Below are 22,112 nucleotides of genomic sequence, written 5' to 3'. Positions count from 1 at the left end.
GCGGTTTGCGCATGGTCGCGAGGGATAGAAAAACCTATAATATTTCAACACTGAGGTTAGGGTGCGTAGCTGAGGGCCACAACACCACCATCCATTCATCATTTCATTTTTGAAAGCCCGCAAACTGCATGTTTGTTGGTGCATGTGGATGCCGCTGCAGTTCGTCCATCCAACGCATCCCACTCAAACTCGATAGCGTTTGAGACGGGAGAGCGGACTAAAAGTCGATTCGCCCAATATTCTCTTGTTTCCAAAGCTGCTACACCTTCACCGTTTGATGTGGTATTTCATTGTCATCGACAATACGGAAATCTGGTCCATATGTATCACTGTTGTGTTATACATGTTCAGGGAATACTGTGTCACAAAAACGTTGAGCAGAGATTGTAGTGTGGTCAGTAATCTGGATGTTAATACTCCAATGCAGAGCTACACCTAGCCCCCCGCTACAACACCTGGACACTGAAACGATCCTGTTAGACGACGCTGGACATACCCTCATACGGAGGGTGCTGTTGTAAGAGGAGTGGGGCAAAACTGCAGAGTGTGTATGAACATGTCGTCATAGATAACGGCAATATGAATGGATGGATACAGAAGCTGCAATCAGTGTGTAAAACAAACAGCACAATCATTGACCATTAACTATGACATGAGCCACGGAAAATAAATGTGTAGGCGAAGTGACTGGCAAGAACAGACAAGTCGCAGCCAACGATCTCGTTGCCGAAGTGGACTGTGTCACAGGGCCGCACATAAATTAAGAGAAGATTTGGGAGGGAGTGAAGTATGTGTGATGTGAGTACCTAAGCTGGTGACACACGACCGTGACTGTCTGAACCTCTCAAAAGAAGTAAAGACTCACTATTTCTCGATATCATTAATGTAGGTGGGACGCTTATGCATAGGGATAAAGAATCCATTCGTAGAAGACACTCAAGAACTTTAAAGAAAGTCAAGAAGGTAAAGAGAGCGCAAAGGAAGTTGAAAGTGATCCACGCTAGTCTTGACAAGTCACAGCAGTACATCACTTTGACAATAAGTTAAGTTATTGCTTTGTTAGAGTGGGCTATGGTGCCCTATCCATTATACTGTCAGAAACTGGCGGGTTCTAACAACTTGATTAGTCTTCTTGGAGAAGAGGTTGATAAGAGTGGTAAAATTGCATATGAAAAAGACTACGCCAGAACACAGCACAAAGCCACGACTTTTAACGGAGACTGCATTAAGTAGAAAAGTACAAGTGAAATATGAAGTACTTATGACCCGTGGGTGGATTCAATATGTATTCTCTTTGCCAGTGTACCTAAGTAAGCACTCGCCTAATTCATGTCTCCCTAGAGGGCATGCGGCTCTATGATACGCCGACCTAACGGCTATATGTGCGAGCTCACTCTCCCTTGTTTAACGCCGTTCGCTGCACAGAAATCAAGGAAAAGTGCCGGCAGTCATGTGGCAGAAGGACGTTATGAGAATCATCCAAGACTGAATAACATTTAGAGCAGCTATATGATGATGGTAGATAGGTGTGAAAACTATTGCAGAGTCAACATAATCTCAAGCAACCAACCTTCTGATAAGATGAACGGAAAAAAATTAATTACGTTTAAGATGACAGCATTTTGGTTTTAGGAAAGGTAAAGGCATCAGAGAGCAGTTCTGACTTCGCATTTTATAATGGAAGCAATAGTGAAGAGAAATCGAGGTAAGGTCTTAGGATTTATTGACACAGACAAAGCATTCGACAATATGAAGTAGTGCAAGATGTTCGAGATTTTGAACAAAAATTTGCGTAAGCTACAGGGAAGGACTGATTATGTGCAATAGTATACAGAAGACCGGGAAAGAAGAATGAGATTGGACTACTAAGAGTGAACTGCTCACATTAAAAAGGGCGTAAGACGTATATGTAGTCTTTGCCCCTACTGCTCAATCTATACATCGAAGAAGCAGTGGCGGATATAGTTCAAGAGTAGGATTAAAATTCAGGGTGAAAAAGTATCAGTGATAAGATTCAATGATGAAGTTGCTATAATGAGTGAAGGAATAATTAGAGGGCGTTTTGAATGGAATAATCAGTCTAATTAATCTGAGAGCAAGCCTGGAAGTAAAGAGTAATAGCAGATACGAGAAAAGAGAGAATCTTAGCATCACAGCTGGTTACCACGAAGTACACAAAGTTAAGGAATTGTGCTATAGAGACAGCAAAATAACCCATGATGGACGGAGCAAGGAGGACATAAAAATCAGACTAACACTGGCAAACAGGGCATTCCTGGCCAAGAGAAGTCTACTGGTACCTAAAATATACCTTAATTCGTGGAAGAAATTTCTGATAATGTACATTCGGAGCGCAGCATTGCACGTTAGAGAAGCATGGACAATGAGAAAATCGAAGCGTTTGTCATGTTGAAAATTCGGTAGACTAATAAGGAGATTCTCTGAAGAATCGGCGAAGAAAGGAACCTGTAGAGAAAGACTGGCAGGAAGACCGAACTGGATGACAGTGCATGTGTTAAAGGCACTACCGTTTACCCTTCCTAGTCCTAGAGGAAGCTGTAAAAGACGAAAACTGTAGGGGACACGGAGATTTAATGCATCCAGTAAATAATTCTGGACGTAGAGGACATGTGCTAGGCTGAAGTGGCTAGCACGGAAGAGGAATTTGTGGCGGACCGCATCAAACAAGTCGGGAAACCGATGATCCAAAAGGAAAAAAAAATCAGTATTAAATCAATTGCGTCCCCCAGAATCTCGTCAGTCGATTTTGATGAAAGGCTGGCCTGGAACTCGATCTGCCATTTGTTGCTACTGAATTCGAAGACAAATTGGGATTAATGAGCCGTGGTCACCGGTGCTGATTGGACGTTGTTTGGTAAGCACACAGTGTATTGACTTTGGAAATTATTCGGAACTACCCGCTCTGCCGCACGGTTCTTTATGTCACGTTTCCCGTTGAGCTAAACCCGATTCTAATCAAGGACTTTCCATATTCCAGTTTCTATTACATACATTTGGAAAGGTTTCTGATGATTTATGTCACAGTAATCCGCATGTAACGGGTTTGAGCCTGGTTTGTAATTTGTGAACAGTACATGTGCTCGCTATACGTAATTCATTTTTGAGCTCAGGTTTAATTTCCCGATTGCTGTTTTAGTTGATACCTAGTGGGCATTAGTGTTTAAATTCTATTTATAGATTTTTTACAGTAGCAGCTTGACTTATTTGAATCCAACTTCAAGAGTTCAATTACAAGGACGGAAAAAATATCACCACACCATGATGGAATTGTACGAACGTTGGTAGACGTGTTTCTACACCTGCAAGACGATGTACCCATAAGTTTCTCTCCAGTCGCATAAGGGTAGCACTAGTAGCGTCATTTGGGGACGCAAACCAGGCTTGCTTTAAATATACGCTGTACCGTTCTTGAGCGTTAGTTTTGTGTGAGACTTGACGTGATGATGTTATATTTGAAGGCGACAGCCTGCTGGAGTGGCCGAGCGGTTCTAGGCGCTACAGTCCGGAACCGCGCAACAGCTAAGGTCGTAGGTTCGAATCCTGCCTCGGGCATGGATGTGTGTGATGTCCTTAGGTTAGTTAGGTTTAAGTAGTTCTAAGTTCTAGGGAAGTGATAACCGCAGAAGCGAAGTCCCATAGTGCTCAGAGCCATTTGAACCATTTCATTAGAAGGCGATAACATTTTCAACACCCTTCTGAGTTTGAACGATGTCGTCTAATAGAGCTGCAAGAAGGTAGATGTTTCTTCTGCGTTTTTCAGGTATGTCTGGCAGGAATGTAGCCACTGTACTTGATTGCTGGCAGCGGTGCTCACGGGTGTGTACGGTGCAGAAAGACCGGCCTCTAGACGTCCACGTGTGTTCGGCGTATGGCTCTGGCGCATCGTACTGCATCTGCAGCAGTTCATTGAGCAGGTGTTGGCATTTAAGTGACACAACGAACTGTTACAGATCGGTTACCTCAGCTCCGAGACATGCCCTGTAACATACGTTCCACTGATCCCAAGCCACCGCCATTTGCGACTTCAGCAGCGTCAACCGAGAGCTCATTGAATGGCAGGGTAATGAAAGCTGAGTCTGCCTCGCTGCCAGAGATGGTCGTATGTTGGCTAGAAGGAGCCCAGTTGAAGACCTACAAACTACCTGTCTGGGTGAAAAACAGTGGACGTATACCTGGAGTTATGGTCTAGAATGTGACTGCGTATGTCAGCAGGAGCACTCTCGTGGTTATCCGACGCACAGTGAGTCCAAGTTTGTATTTCAGTCTGGTGATTCGACCTCTTGTGCTGGCATTCAAAAACGATATTCCAGTGGGTGTTTCTCAACAGGATAAGCTCACCCACATTCCGCTGTTGTAACACTCTACAGAGTGTCGAAATTTTTCTTGACCTGCTCAATCCCCAAAGTTGTCTCCAATCTAGCACACATCAGACGACAACTCCAGCTTCATCCATATACAACATTAATCGGCCCTGTATTGGTTGACCAAGTGCAACAAGCAAGGACTTCCATCCCACAAACTGATATCTGACGCCTGTAAAACACAATGGATGCACGTTTTTATTCTTGCAGTCGAAAATCTCTCGATGACGCCGGCTATTAACGTACCACCGTTTCACATTTGCAATGACTTATCTCGCAGTTACATTAACCTATGATCTTGATCTTAAATATATTACCTAGACAGATGTTTTCCTGAAATTTCATTACTCTACATTAATTACTTTTGGGTGTGCGATATTTTCTGTCAGTGTATATTTCTGTGAAGCTTATATTTCATCTATAGTATTTTATAGATGCCCATCGGTTTTTCCGACTTGCTGGGCTTATTGTGTTGACTAATATTTGGTGATAACAGATACACTTTACTTTTAAGTGAAATCTTGTCTGTTCTACTGAGGCATAATTTCATATGGTGCTTTTTTCGATTTGAGACATTCTTAATTTGCAAATATTCAATATTTTGCTCTGTTATTGCATTGTGTTGGGATCGTTAAATCTCACGTGTTTCAAAGAAAAATAATATTTGCAAATTTGTTAAGTGAAGTCTTTTATGGGTGACGTGTTACGTTTTTCTGCCCTTGCACCAAAACACCCCCAGCTCCTCATTTGTTAAATAATTTCAGCTTGAATCAGATAATAACAATCAATTAAACACCTACGTTATTTCAAGTTTGAAACCAGCAACAAAGACACCTGGATGAAATCTCGAGGAGGCTATAAATATCGTCTTAAACGTTAAGAAAATTTAGGTGGACACAAAAAGTAGACATCTTGTATTAGACGCCGTTAAACGAAGATCTGCAATATCTGTAAAATCAGAAAACGGCTGTGAGGAACACATTCTCTCTGGACAAATGCAGCCTTCCACCTTGATGACTACGAGTAACAAAATAACAGTTTTGAACATGTTTTACATCCGACTCTCAGTACAGGTATTAAAATTTGACGTTTAAGGGGTGTTCACAGTGAAACACGGCGACGTGGGCGGTTGCTATGGGGGGTGCGGGTTCGCAGGAGAGGGAGTATCGTGAATGGAAGAACCCGCTCGGACTATAAACGTGGACTTTAGCTGTTTCGGAGCTCTCTACCCTCTCTGGAAAGGCAGTAAAAGAGGTGGGAGGACAGCGAACAGAGCCAGACTCGCCTGCGTAACGTCTGCCACACGCCGTCGTTAGGACAGTCTGGTTTTATGTCGCAGCTCTCGTCCATCCACACTCGATCATTACCGGCACTTTGCGCCCCTCTGTTTCTGCGGACTTGACAGTGTTTCTTGGTGCTGCATGGCACCTGTCCCTCTTCCGTAGGCTGCCTATAGCGTCCCTCCGCTCATAATCATCCGTATGGAGTCTTGTCATAAGGTTGTAACTACTAGTGCCTTGTAGCTGCACTCTTTTCCGTCGTACTGGACGTTTCAAAATGACTCACCTTGTGTCACAGGATTCAATCTTCAGTACAAATGTAGATGAAATAGGGATGAATTTTGAATTACGCACAATATGCAAAGTTTTTTTTTTAAGGAACACGGTTTTACAAGGGGGTATATGTTTTACATATACGCACGTAGACCTTTTTATATTTGCGATCAGACATTTCCTTTGCTTTTTACAAATGTTTAAAGTGCCTCTTCTGGACGCACGACAAAATCTAGACTATAGTGCAACCCATCCTATATTTTATAGATATATCTCAGTTATAGTCCTTGCAGCTGGTCATTAGTTGAGGCAGCTCATTGTTAAAAAACGCCCTTACTTACATATGCGACAGCAGTGGTGCTCCGTCCTCCTCAGAAATAAAGTTTTCCACATGTAGTCGTGATTGTGTAGGGAAGCAGCATACTCACGCCTTACAAAATTCATCTCAATCTTTCCACTGTGTGCCAGCCTAGTCCGATGTAACTAGCTCTGGCGTCATAAATATTGTGCAATGCTTTAAAATGAAGTAAATAACCTGAAACGTTTCTAGCATGTCAGGAGAAATACAAAATCAATATGTATTGGATATCAGTTCAATAACTTTAACCATTTTCGAAATTTGGATGTTTTTCTGTAAAAATCAGTGGTGCACACAGGTAAGTAATCACAATAAAAGTCTGACGTGGCTCAGTCACATATTTTGGGCGAGATAATTCATTTAATTAAACTACACGCAGTAGATGAGCTCTGAACTTGCTCTTTGGAGATACGCTATAGCTATAGTTTTATAGTTATTCTGTTGAAACTTCTCACATTTTTATGATTATAGCGGATCTACCTTCTACTTAAGTTTAAACATCCTAGCTTTATTTGTTCACCTACTTAATATATCTTGCTTCCTTAATTTCTAAGACAAAAACCAGATAATCATGAATTTCAACTAAAATATTAATTTGTGAGATCCAGAATACTGTTTCTGCTACATTATTATGCAAAAGGAATCTAAATATAAATTTTTAAGTTTCTAGCTCTTTTCTGTTGCGCCAATGTTTTTTACAGAAAAATGTCCAAATTTCGAATGTGGTTGAAGTTATTGAACTGATGTTACTCTTCAGGCTTTCCCGGCGATCTAATGACATCTTGGGTTGTCGGGTGCTCTGCCGGATATCAGCGTCGTACTTGCACGATATTTCGGTCACGTAGCTCGTAACCTGCATCAGGTGCGACCTGGGACTGCTCCTCGAGTGGACCTGGTACAGCATTTATGCCTATGGCCTTCCCCCTTCACCAGCGCTTCCTCTGTGGTCCGCGCCCATTCCCTGCGACCTGCTGGAGCGTTGCTGCTCCGTTTTCCATTCGAGTGCGAGATGTCGCAGCTGACAGACGTGTGCGGAGCGAAGGGTGTGGCAGATCGCCGTCCGGCGGGGCTTGCCCTCATCCGGCCCCCCATCTATGACGACCAGGGCTATGGAGGAGAGGAACAAGAATATGACGGACCCGGCTTCGACTATGGACCTCGATTTGGCCTGATTTCTCCGACACTTCCATCGACGACGACGTCGTCCTGAGGCAGACACCATCAACGGCATCTTCTCGGCAGAAGAGGGGCACTGATGGTGGTTCACGCTCGGCCGACGTGCCAGACGATGGCTTCCGCAAGCCACCGAAGAAGCGTCAAGCGCGGGCGGCGCAAGCACAACCGCAGGCTGCGGATATTGCGGTACACAATCGGTTTGATGACATCCATGAAGACACTGACGATGCAGCTCAGGCCAGTCTCCAGCACCAGGCGCAGCAGCAGCAGCAACCGCAACAGCAGAAGCGCATTCCGCCTATCGTGCTGCAGCTTCCCTCGTCGTATAAAGAATTTTACGAGTGGTTAAAGCAGCACTTAAAGCAGCCTTTCACCGCTCGGCAGACGGGCGGTGACAAACTGAAGCTTTCGGTCTCCACCCTCGACGATTACACCACCGTTATGGACTTCCTGGGTGCGCAAGGGATTCCAAATTACACTTTCCCGGTCGTTCGGCCGCCGACGCTGAAGGTGGTTCTTCGTGGGATTCTGGATTCACTCCCTAACGACTGGGTCAAAGAAGAACTAGAAGACCTCGGCTTCGCCGCCACGATCGTGGACTACCACAAAATTCCGGGCACTAACCGTCGGTCAGGCCTCAGAATTGTAATCCTTCCTGACACGCCGGACCATCGCAAGATTTTCAACGTCACCCGCCTTTGCGGACTTGTTATGTCTGCAGAAACACTCCGCAAGTCACGTGGGGTGACGCAATGTTACCGGTGCCAGGGCTTCAACCATGTGGCTCGTGGTTGTACGATCCCCTTTGTTTGTGTCAAGTGCGGCGGCGCCCATGACAGCCGGCAATGCCCGGTACCTAGGGAAGAACCAGCGAAGTGTGGCCTGTGTGGTGGACGACACCCCGCCAACTTCAGGTCGTGTCCAAAACATAAGGAGGCCAGCCGACGGCAACGAGGGCTTCACCCGCTCACCGCCAGGGATCGCCGCCGAAGGACCACCGTCGTCAGCAGCACTCCTGCCAGCTTCCGCCCCGCAGCAGGGACAGGGCTCACTCTCGCAGTCTCGTCCTCCTAACGCCTGGCAGCGTCCACTTGCTGCACCATTTGTCATCCGCAGAGACGCCCCTGCGTCCTCTGCCGCTCCGACGGACGTTCCAGAAGGCCTGCCGCCTTTCCACCGTTGCTTCGCCGCCATCCCGTCGACCACACTCCGCAGCACGGCCTGCAGCTGAGTGTCGACTCCCCTCCCACGACCTCTTCACCTTACGCCAAACCATGATGACGGCGGTCACCGAGATGAGCCGCGCCATCCAGGCGTTGCCCGCCACACTTACTGCCACCGTCGAATCCACGATCCGAAGCGTTCTTCACACCACCAATGACGCTCCCCAACTTCATGGATGGGGTGCGACGCTTCGAGGAACTCCGTATTTCAACAAACAATGTCGACGGACTTTTCAGCGATCTTTTGGAAGTTAAGCACTTCCTTGAAGCTCACAACACCGAAATCTTTCTCGTGACGGAGACGCACCTGAAGGCGGCACCGCGATCTACGTCAAGCGGAACATCCGCCACTATGTCGTACCTACTCCACCATTACGACAGATGGAGGCGACGGCTGTGGCTGTGGTGACATCAGCAGGGGTGGTCACCTTCGTCTCCGTCTACCGTCCTCCTCGCTACCTGCTGGACATAGACGATGCCTATGAACTGCTCCGTCTCCTGGGGAAGCTCTTTTTGGCCGGCGACTTTAACGTCAAACATGCGGCGTGGAATTCTCTGCACACCACCCACAGCGGCCGCCAGTTTCAACACGTCATGCACACCACCCACAGCGGCCGCCAGTTTCAACACGTCATCGACAGGGTTGGCGCTTATGCTTCCGGGCCTGAAGAGTCGACCTGCTACCTGTCCCGCAGCACGCCGGACGTCCTTCATTTCGCCATCACTAATGGCCTGCATCAATTCATGACGGCTGATGTCGTCCATGAGTTCAACTGCAACCATCTGCCGGTCCTCTTCAATCTTGCTGTTGATCCCGCCGTCAACTCTCCTCGCCTTAATCTTCGGCGCACAGATTGGCGTGCCTACCGTGCCGATGTCTTCGCCCGTGTGCTGCCATGTCTTGACGCCGACGACGTCGATGCTGACGTCACTGCCTTCGCCACTGTCGTCCACTCAGCGCTGCTCCGATCCACGCCGCCGTCCCGGGGTTCGCTTCCCCGGCGCCCGGGACTACCGGCCGACATCTTGGATCTCATCCGTGTGAGGAACCGTCTCAGCAAGGAATGGCGCCTTACCCACGATCCCCTTCTGAAGCGCCGCGTCAATCTTCTTCGCCGTGACATTAAGGCCGCCATCAGTGCTCACAAGAACGAGCAGTGGGCTCAGAAGCTGGCATCGTTCACCCCGGATCCCAATGCATTGGATGCGGTGCGCTTCTTTATCAAGCAGAAGCACGCTCTGCCCCCTCTGGACTCGCCGACTGGTGTTGCGTATACACCTGTGGATAAGGCTAATGCCCTTGCTGATGTCTTTCAGGCGAACTTCGTCCCACTCGACGACCCTGTGGACGATCAGTTCGTTCATGATTTGGACCGTGGCCTCGAGGCCTACCTCTCTGTCGACCGCCCTGATGACGATCATCTTCCCGTCTTCACCACCAATGAAGTGACCACCTGCATCCGGGCGACGGCTGCTAACAAGGCTCCTGGCACCGACGACGTCCCTGGGAGGGCGCTCAGGGAACTGCCTCCTGCAGCTTATGCTTATCTGGCCCGCCTATTCACTGCCATTCAGGTGACACACACCTATCCAGCTGCCTGGAAGCACGCTGTTGTAGTCGCCATACCCAAGCCGGGTAAGGACAGGAAGAATCCCAACAACTACTGGCTCATCAGCTTGCTTCCGCAGCTCAACAAGATATTCGAGCGGCTCCTCCTTCACCGTCTCAAGATTATTATAGACCGTCGTCGCCTGTTGCCTCCGGAGCAGTTTGGATTCCGGGGTGGCCACTCCTCTACGCAGCAACTCGTCCGCATTGTTGAGGCAATTACTACGGCCTTCAACAACCAGGAGTACTATGGCGCCATTTTCCTTGATGTCACCAAGACCTTCGACAGCGTGTGGCATTCCGGGCTGCTGTGGAAGCTCCATATGCATGGATTTCCTCGGTCCCTCATCCGCCTGATGGCTAGCTATCTGCGGGGGCGCACCTTTGTGGTCCGCATTGATGACTCCACTTCGACGCTCCATCCTATTGCCGCCGGCGTCCCGCAGGGCTCGGTCCTCGGTCTGACCCTGTACTCATTGTATACGGCTGACCGTGCTACCTCTCCCCGGGTGTAGCGCGCGATGTACGCCGAAGAAACGGCGATCTTCACACGCAGCCGATGGCCCCAAGCCATGTATCGCCGTCTCCAGGATGCGTGCGCCACCCTCAAGGCGTGGGCGACTGTTTGGCGTGTACAGTTCAACGCTCAGAAGAGCCAAGCTGTGGTCTTCACGCGCAAGAGGACCCCGCCACACGATCAGCAGCTGCAGTTATTCGGCCAGGTCATCCCCTGGACGCCGACGGCCACCTATCTCGGGGTTGTCATGGATCGCCAACTCATCTGGCAGCAGCAGGTGCTGGAAGTTCGTCGGAAGGTTGAGCAGCGGCTGGGGGCGCTTTATCCCCTGCTGAACGAGCACTCGGCGCTCTCTGTCAACAATGGGCTCCTCATCTACCGGATTTTCGTGCGTCCTGTTATAGATTATGCCTGTGGTGCTTGGGGAAATGCGGCGCATCGACACCTTCATCGCCTGCAGGCGCAGCAGAATAAGGCTCTTCGCCGGATCTTCCACGTCCATCCGCAGTTTCCGGCGCGATATCTGCATGAAGCTGTCCAAGAACAGGAAGTGCTCGCTCGATTTCAGGCCATCGCACAGAAGATGTATGACAAAGCTGCTGCATCGCATAATCCCCTTATCATGACCCTTAGGGCGCCTATAGTTGGCCGTGACCTCTATCAGAGGCCCGTTGCGCTGCTGCTTCGATAACGATGGCAGTTGCAACATACAGAAACTTCAGTTCCCCCAGATAGTCCGTTCCCAACACCACATCTTTAGACGACAATAGAGAAAATCCTGACGTTTCTCTTTTCCGACTCTCAGCCGGTGTAGTAAATGCCTTCGGGTAAATGCTACATTCTAACACTTGATGTAGTTAGATGATAGTGGACTTGAGCTCCGTTTTCCGTCCGCTGCGGTTCTAGGGGTTTTCATCTACGGTCTGGGGTACAAAGCGTTCCGCTTGCGGTCCGCGCCCTCTCACCACGATCTGTTGGAGCGTTGCCGCTCCGTTTTTCGTCCGCTGCGGCTCTGGATGTTCCCTCTGCGGTCCGCGCCCACCAGTCCCACTTCTGGGTGTTCCATCTTCGGTCTGGTGGGCCTGGCAGTCCGATAGGGGCTCGTTTTCCATCTCCATGTCTCTGGTTCTTCTGTTTGCGTAGAGTTGCAGCTGGCCCCGTTGCTCCTTTAAAAATTCCAGAGCCGGATCCCAGGCTCTGCTTAGCTGGTACCCTGTGTCATGGTTCGTAAGATCGTGAGCCATTTTATTTCTATCGATTCTCTTATAACACTGTCCCAAAATCTGGGTGTTTGTGCTAGACTCTTGGTATCCTCGTACTTCATGGCATGATCTAGTTCTAGACAGTGATCAGCTATGTCTGACGTAGTAACCTGTCTTAATCTAATGTGCCTCTGATGTTCTTTGCACCTGATCTCCACAGTTCTTGTCGTCTGGCCAATGTAGGACATGCCACATTGACAAGGTACATTGTAAATCCCTGGTTTTCGTAACCCCAAGTCGTCTTTGACACTCGCCAGCAGTGGTTGCCAACATGTTTATGGAGAGTTTTGAGGAGAGAGCATTGGAGACAGCCACATTTAAATCCACATGCTTCTTTACGTATGTGGATGACACCTTCGTGATCTGGCCACATGGGATGGACAGGGTCAATGAGTTTCTTGAACATCTTAACTCATACCACTCTAATATCAAGTTCACCATGGAACTGGAGAAGAATGGCCAGCTGCCATTTCTGGATGTACTAATCCAAAGGAAAGCAGATGGATCAATTGGCCACAGTGTGTACCGAAAACCAACACACACTGATTTATATCTGCAGGCCAGCAGCTGTCACCACCCTGCACAGAAGAATGGGGTTATGAAGACTTTGGTCCACAGAGCACGTGCCCTGTCAGACCAAGAGAATCTACCTATAGAGATAGAACGTCTCAAAACAGTTTTCTCCGTAGATGAAACCCCCAGGAGCGGGCTTGGTGGGCGCGGACCGCAGAGGAAGCGCCTACAGCCGTCGGTGGAGGGGGAAGGCCATAGGCATAAATACTGAACCAGGTGCACTCGAGGAGCAGTCTCAGATCGCACCTGATGAAGGTTACGAGCTACGTGACCGAAATATCGTGCAAGTACAACGCTGATATCCGGCAGAACACCCGACAACCAAAGATGATATTGAACTGATAATCAAAACATACTGATTTAGTATTACTCCTAACATGCTACCAACGTTTCAGGTTATTTACTTGAATTTTAAAGTATTACGCATCATTTATGACGTCAGAGCTAGTTAAAGCGGACTGGCTGGCACATAATGAAAGACTGATGTGAATTTTATACGGCATGAGTAGGCTGCTTCCCTACAAAGGGCTTATTTAGATTAACTTCAACAATTTACATGTGACAACAAGATAAACTTTTAGTTTCTGTCTTCATTCATGTGCACCACACAGATCTGCGACGTCAGACGAATCGTTCTAGAAGACACCTCGAGTAGAAATATACATCAATTTTAAGAGGTACAGACCTTTTTAAAAGTTGTTGAATCTAACGGCATCGTGAAAGTACATGTACCAGTGCATTAAATGCACTACGAATACAATTCATTACGTGACCTTGTGACAAGAGCTAGGTTTATCTTACACTGACCAAGAAAAATTAGCCCAAAACGGTATACTCTGTCAAATTATACAATTTATTGCCCAAAGTTACTGGAGAGAAATTCTGAACTCAACAATTCAAATAGGCATTGGAAATAAACTTCTCAGATAATAATAGTCGAATATTTATTTGGATAAGGGAACAACAGGTTGATAGAAAGGTAATACACATTAATTTAAGAAAAAGAAGAGGCTGCATCATCCTACGGCAAACATTTACCGGATAATGTATCATACTGGAAAATCTTTCGCACGTGATCTAAGATACATAACACCAACAGAAACCCATTATCATTTTCCTTAGTTCAGCGTCTTATTCATTGCGGAAAGATATGAGATTCTTTTTCAGGCAGACTATTTGCAAAGAACGCCGTACATGACGGGAAATCAGTAGGATTGTTTTGGCCCTTGCTTTAGTCATAAGTATGTGTAGTCGCTGTGGAAGCGATTTTATTCAGAAATGTAACAAATTTCAGCGCTATCATGTACTTCGTTTCCATGTACATACACACAGTTCAGCGTTATACGCAAGACGTGAACCTTTATGAAAGTAGATCTGCGTATAATTAATTAATTTAAAAACTAATTGATTTATTATATTACCTTTTCACATCAAGCTGACTTGTTCACTATTATTGTAAAACGATATTAAAGCAGATAAACTATTATTACTATTATTATTATTATTACTCCTACTGCTACAACTGCTGGGTTTTCTTCAACTTACGACACTGAGACACCTTGCTACTAGTGTGTAGTACTTCTTCTCGCTTTGATACAAGTGGCGCCTCATCATAACATGTAATCGACATGATGTCATACATTACTGAAAAACCATACCGACTCACGAATCTGACAGACCATGACGATTCACAAATTTAAGTCCGTACTATGTAGCTGTCTACAGGACCAACACATGCTCAAACTTACTGACATCATGTTATAATCGAGGCTGGGAAAAGTGACTTGTGTTGGTCGTTAATTAAACCATCTTTGAGTTTCAAAAGACGAAAGTCCACCGCAGCAGACGCATCAATCTCCACATAGTAGATATTACGTTATGCGTAAATCGAGCTGCAAATGTAAAGGCTGGAATCTGTGGAGTTAGCTATGGGTGCAAACCACAAGGATCGATTGAGAATGTTCCGTGTAGTTACTTGTTCCTCCTTGCTGCATGGTGTGGATACTGACAGATGTCACAAAACGCAGCTGTTGGGGATGTGCCACACGGTACAGACTATCGTGCTAGTATGCAGCAATCCCCCACACTCACAATTAATTGAACACCACTGTAGAACAGATAGAAATTCCCAGGACAATATTCTCATTTTGAAACACATAACCAGCAAGTGATTGAGTCGTAAGTTACAAGCGACAATAAAATACTTAGCACTTGAACGTTCGTTGCGTGTGTGTGACTCAAACGCCGGGAGAAAGTGTTTTTCTAGGACGCCACTTCAGGAACTTGCGTGTCCCATCCCACCCCAGTTATCCAAGGTAACCTGCTATTTAACGTGGAATCTGAATCACGTGTCGCCCCTGGAGACCCTCACATTGTTGAAAGGTAAAGGTTGAACATTTCAGTTCACCGAACAGGACTCGATTCCTCTATCCTCTCAATTGGCAAGCACGCGCTTTACCGCTACACCACCTAGCACGACAATTTAACGTTGGTTAGGGGCGTTGATAAAACCGTTTGTAATAATTTCATTCATCTGCTAACTCAAAGTCAATACTACTGCTGTGTGCGCGCTTGCCATCGTTATTCAATGTTACGTCGTATTTGTTCTAATAAAACTTTATTGTCCAAATAACTATGGCCTCAATTCTCGAAAGGAGAACCTAAAAAGGCGCCTCATACACAAAACTTTTCACATGACCCAGCAGGACGATATAAAGTGGAATTAGATCAGGTGATCACACTGGCTAACAAGCAAGACCTCCTCTTCCTATTAACGTAGAATGTCTGACGCAGGAGTTCACAGGGAAAAAGTGCGAAATTTGTAAATTTGTGGTAAGATATTATGGGACCAAACTGCTTAGCTCACCGGTCCCTAAGATTACGCACTACTTCATCTAACTTCAACTAGCATACGCTATGGACAACACACACATCCATGCCTGAGGGAGGTCTCGAACCACCGACGTGGGAAACCATGCGGACCGTGAGAAGACGCCCCTAGACCAAACGGCTACCCCGGGCGGCACGTGCGAAATTGATTAGTAGTTTTATAATACAAGATTAACACACGTTCACGAAGATGAAGTACGATATCCTCCAACGACGAGGAGATTTGCAAACACAGTGTACTATGGTGCTGTTAAACGGAAAGGAATCGAGTAAGAGCTTGAAAAATAACATTGAAAAGTGCACTGAAAATCTAAGTGGATGGTTCTTGACAACTGTAGGTTTTGGCATTCTCAGCAGCCTATGTATGACTGTTGAGAGTATTGAACAATCTCCTTGTAGCAGAACAACCTTCAGCCACCAAGAAAAGAATACAAGCTTCCCAGGAGAGGACATACCATACAGCTCTACTACACAAACTTGCTCAAAATCACTCGCAGTCCTAAGTCAGCCGTGGTTAAGTCTACAACTTTTTGCAAGTTGTAAGGGTGCAACTAATGATTCCGTATTACATTCAATGCAATATTGTGCACGGCATCCATTTCAAGTGCAAGTGATCCAGTGATGGTTGAATGTTCCACATTTCCTCTTGCAAGTGTTGCGTCTTCCAAGTTGGAAGGCCAAACTGTGATTTCAAAACCAGACACCACTACATCTACATCTACATCTACATCTACATCTACATGACTACTCTGCAATTCACATTTAAGTGCTTGGCAGAGGGTTCATCGAACCACAATCATACTATCTCTCTACTATTCCACTCCCGAACAGCGAGCGAGAAAAACGAATACCTAAACTTTTCTGTTCGAGTTCTGATTTCTCTTATTTTATTTTGTTGATCATTCCTACCTATGTAGGTTGGGCTCAACAAAATATTTTCGCGTTCGGAAGAGAAAGTTGGTGACTGAAATTTCGTAAAAAGATCTCGCCGCGACGAAAAACGTCTATGCTGTAATGACTTCCATCCCAACTCGTGTATCATATCTGCCACACTCTCTCCCCTATAACGTGATAATACAAAACGAGCTGCCCTTTTTTGCACCCTTTCGATATCCTCCGTCAATCCCACCTGGTAAGGATCCCACACCGCGCAGCAATATTCTAACAGACGACGAACGAGTGTAGTGTAAGCTGTCTCTTTAGTGGACTTGTTGCATCTTCTAAGTGTCCTGCCAATGAAACGCAACCTTTGGCTCGCCTTCCCGACAATATTATCTATGTGGTCCTTCCAACTGAAGTTGTTCGTAATTTTAACACCCAGGTACTTAGTTGAATTGACAGCCTTGAGAATTGTACTATTTATCGAGTAATCGAATTCCAACGGATTTCTTTTGGAACTCATGTGGATCATCTCACACTTTTCGTTATTTAGCGTAAACTGCCACCTGACACACCATACAGCAATCTTTTCTAAATCGCTTTGCAACTGATACTGGTCTTCGGATGACCTTACTAGACGATAAATTACAGCATCATCTGCGAACAGTCTAAGAGAACTGCTCAGTTTGTCACCCAGATCATTTATATAGATCAGGAACAGTAGAGGTCCCAGGACGCTTCCCTGGGGAACACCTGATATCACTTCAGTTTTACTCGATGATTTGCCGTCTATTACTACGAACTGCGACCTTCCTGACAGGAAATCACGAATCCAGTCGCACAACTGAGACGATACCCCATAGCTCCGCAGCTTGATTAGAAGTCGCTTATGAGGAACGGTGTCAAAAGATTTCCGGAAATCTAGAAATACGGAATCAACTTGAGATCCCCTGTCGATAGCGGCCATTACTTCGTGCGAATAAAGAGCTAGCTGCGTTGCACAAGAGTGATGTTTTCTGAAGCCATGCTTATTACGTGTCAATAGATCGTTCCCTTCGAGGTGATTCATAATGTTTGAATACAGTATATGCTCCAAAACCCTACTGCAAACCGACGTCAATGATATAGGTCTGTAGTTAAATGGATTACTCCTACTACCCTTCATGAACACTGGTGCGACCTGCGCAATTTTCCAATCTGTAGGTACAGATCTATCGGTGAGCGAGCGGTTGTATATGAGTGCTAAGTAGGGAGCTATAGTATCAGCGTAATCTGAAAGGAACCTAATCGGTATACAATCTGGACCTGAAGACTTGCCCGAATCAAGCGATTTGAGTTGCTTCGCAACCCCTAAGGTATCTACTTCTAAGAAACTCATGCTAGCAGATGTTCGTGTTTCAAATTCTGGAATATTCCATTCGTCTTCCCTGGTGAAGGAATTTCGGAAAACTGCGTTCAATAACTCCGCTTTATCGGCACAGTCGTCGATAACAGTACCATCGGCACTGAGCAGCGAAGGTATTGACTGCGTCTTGCCGCTTGTGTACTTTACATACGACCAGAATTTCTTCGTATTTCTACCAAATTTCGAGATAATGTTTCGTTGTGGAACCTATTAAAGGCATCTCGCATCGAAGTACGTGCCAAATTTCGCGCGTCTGTAAATTTTAGCCCATCTTCGGGATTTCGCGTTTTTCTGAACTTCGCATGCTTTTTCCGTTGCCTCTGCAACAGCGTTCGGACCTTTTTTGTGTACCACGGGGGATCCGTTCCATCTCTTACCAATTTATGAGGTATGAATATCTCAATTGCTGTTGCTACTATATCTTTGAATTTGAGACACATCTCGTCTACATTCGCATAGTCAGTTCGGAAGGAATGGAAATTGTCTTTTAGGAAGGCTTCTAGTGGCACTTTATCCGCTGTTTTAAATAAAATTATTTTGCGTTTGTTTCTGATGGATTTGGAAGAAATGGTATTGAGCCTAGCTACAATGACCTTGTGATCACTAATCCCTGTATCAGTCATGATGCTCTCTATCAGCTCTGGATTGTTTGTGGCTAAGAGGTCAAGTGTGTTTTCGCAACCATTTACAATTCGCGTGGGTTCGTAGACTAACTGCTCGAAATAATTTTCGGAGAAAGCATTTAGGACAATCTCAGAAGACGTTTTCTGCCTACCACCGGTTTTGAACAAGTATTTTTGCCAACATACCGAGGGTAGGTTGAAGTCCCCACCAACTATAACCGTATGAGTGGGGTATTTATTTGTTACGAGACTCAAACTTTCTCTGAACTGTTCCGCAACTGTATAATCGGAGTCTGGGGGTCGGTAGAAGGAGCCAATTATTAACTTAATTCGGCTGTTAAGTATAACCTCCACCCATACCAATTCGCACGGAGTATCTACTTCGACTTCACTACAAGATAAACCACTACTGACAGACACAAACACTCCACCACCAATTCTGCCTAATCTATCTTTCCTGAACACCGTCTGAGACTTCGTAAAAATTTCTGCAGAACTTATTTCAGGCTTTAGCCAGCTTTCTGTACCTATAACGATATCAGCTTCTGTGCTTTCTATTAGCGCTTGAAGCTCAGGGACTTTTCCAGCGCAACTACAACAATTTACAACTATAATTCCGACTGTTCCTTGATCCAAGCACGTCCTGTAATTGCCATGCACCCTTTGACATTGCAGTCCATCCCGCACTTTCCCGAGGCCTTCTAACCTAAAAAACCACCCAGTCCACGCCAAACAGCCTCCGCTACCCGTGTAGCCGCCAGCTGAGTGTAGTGAACTGCTGACCTATTCAGCGGAACCCGAAACCCCACCACCCTATGGCGCAAGTCAAGGAATCTGCAGCCAATACGGTCGCAAAACCGTCTGAGCCTCTGATTCAGACCCTCCACCCAGCTCTGCACCAAAGGTCCACAGTCGGTTCTGTCAACGATGCTGCAGATGGTGAGCTCCGCCTTCATCTCATAAGCAAGACCGGCAGCCTTCACCAAATCAGATAGCCGCTGGAATCCAGAGAGAATTTCCTCAGATCCAAAGCGACACACGTCATTAGTGCCGACATGTGCCACCACCTGCAGCTGGCTGCACCCTGTGCTCTTCATGGCATCCCGAAGGACCCTTTCCACATCAGGAATGACTCCTCCCGGAATGCACACGGAGTGCACACTGGATGTCTTCCCCTCCTTAGCCGCCGTATCCCTTAGGGGCCCCATTACGCGCCTAACATTGGAGCTCCCAACTACCAGTAAGCCCACCCTCGGCGATTGCCCTGACCTTGAAGGCTGAGAATGATCCTCTGAAACAGGGCAGGCAGCTGCATCTGGCTCAGCCAGAGACAGTGCCTGAAACCGGTTTGTCAGACGCACCGGGGAGGCTTTCTGATCAGCCTCCGGGGACGCCTTTCGCTGCCTGCCACGCGTTGGAACGACCTCCCAATCAACCACAGGCGAGGGCTCAGCCCCACTGCGGGCAGCAACCGGGGCAACCACAGCGGCAAACCGATCTGGGGACAGACGGGACGAGGTTGACATCCCCGTGATACCCATTGGCAACAGCCTCAAGCTGCGCGACCGAAGTCAGCGCCGATTGCAGCTGTGAGCGAAGGGACGCCAAGTCAGCCCTCATCCGAACACAGCAATCGCAGTCCCTGTCCATTCTAATCGATGTTGAACAACAGTTACCGAAACACGAGTCCGTGCCTAGATAACGCAAGCGAAACACGCAAATAATGTATCAACTAACCTGTACAAATGCGTAACGACTGCGCTAAAATCTGCTGAATTTACGATTGCAGTGACTAAAACTCGAAATTGCACCTCCTATACGAAACTCACACGCAATTAAATAATAATCTACGAAGTAAACACTAAAGCGCGATGCTACAACTGTCAAATACTATAATACGCCCAAAATATATGAATTAAACAATGCAAGTACCGAAAAACACGCAAAGAAATTAATTAAACTATCTAACAAATAAGTAAGCTAGGGTTATACGACTTGCTGCTGCAGCTGCTTATCCAACGGCGGCAGGGAGCACACTGGTTGTGACCAACCGACACTGGCCGTTCAAAACAAAAGCAGAAGACAGACGACTACGCGAATTTACACTATTCAGGTACTAAGGCGCGATGCTACAACTCTCAAATACTATAATACGCCCGAAATATATGAATTAAACAATGCAAGTACCCAAAAACACGCAAAGAAATTAATTAAACTATCTAACAAATAAGTAAGCCAGGGTTATACGACTTGCTGCTGCAGCTGCTTATTCAACGGCGGCAGGGAGCACTACATGCGAGATGGTAGCCTTTAAATCGGCCGCGGTCCGTTAGCATACGTCGGACCCGCGCGTCGCCACTATCAGTGATTGCAGACCGAGCACCGCCACACGGCAGGTCTAGTCTATAGAGACTCCCTAGCACTCGCCCCAGTTGTACAGCCGACTTTGCTAGCGATGGTTCACTGTCTAAATACGCTCTCATTTGCAGAGACCACAGTTTAGCATAGCCTTCAGCCACGTCATTTGCTACGACCTAGCAAGGCTCCATATTCAGTTCCTATAATTATTTCAAGAATGTATTCTGAACAGATAATATTGTGAATTATTTACCGTCAAGAGCGACGTTCATCATTAATGGAGTAAAGTTAAGTATCAAACTCATTACGTCCGCTTTCTGAATTCCTCTCATTCCTTATGTTTCAGACCTCACGTCAGTATAGTTCTTCCCTTCTCACGTCAGCCTGCGTGAGCTAAAGCGCGTGCATTTCGGCCACCACTCGTAACACGGTGTCGGCTCTTCTGCTAACACCAAACAAACGATACGCTGTCCTCCTGATCGCTGCATTGTGGTATCTATTTTCCGTAAACAGGTTCAGAAACAGGGGATTATTATAAATGACTGAAGCGATTTCTCAGATTTGCTGTAGCTGTATTGTTTACCATATTGTCACAGGACTCTGCACACCGGTAGAGAACTCAAAAGGTTTTTTTGACATACCCAAGCGCCCATATACTAAGAGGACAAAAGTCATGGAATAGCGATATGCACACACACAGATGGCGATAGTATCTGGTACATAAGGTATAAAAGGACAGTGCATTGGCGAGGCTATTGTTTGTAGTCAAGTTATTCATGTGAAAACGTTTCCGACCTGATTATGACCGCACCAGGGAATTAACAGATTTTTAACGCGGTGGTTAGACGCATAGCACATTACGTTTAGGAAATCGTTAGGAAATTCTACATTCCGAAATCTAAAGCGTCAAGAATGTGCGGAGAATAGCACGTTTCAGGCGTCACCTCTCACCATGGACAACGCAGTGGCCGACGGACTTCAGTTAACGACCGAGAGTAGTAGCGTTCGCGCATTTGTCAGTACTAACAGACAAGCAACACCGTGAAATAACAGCAGAAGTCAATATGGGACGTAGACGAACATATCTGTTAGGACAGCGCTATGGCAGCAGACGACCGACGCAGTTAGCTTTGTTGACAGCATGACATCGTCTGCAGCGCCTCTCTTGAGCTAGTAACCGCATCCGTTAGACCCTAGACGACTGGAAAACCGTGGCCTGGATGGGATGAGTCCATATTTCAGTTGTTAAAAGTTGATGGTAGGTTTAGAGTGTGGCTTAGACCCTACGAGCCTTGGACCAAAGTT

This window comes from Schistocerca gregaria, chromosome 8 (assembly GCF_023897955.1).
Source record: "Schistocerca gregaria isolate iqSchGreg1 chromosome 8, iqSchGreg1.2, whole genome shotgun sequence".
NCBI classification, from domain to species: Eukaryota; Metazoa; Arthropoda; class Insecta; order Orthoptera; family Acrididae; genus Schistocerca; species Schistocerca gregaria.
The sequence above is the reverse complement of the archived record's forward strand: the minus strand, read 5'-3'. Positions refer to the sequence as shown.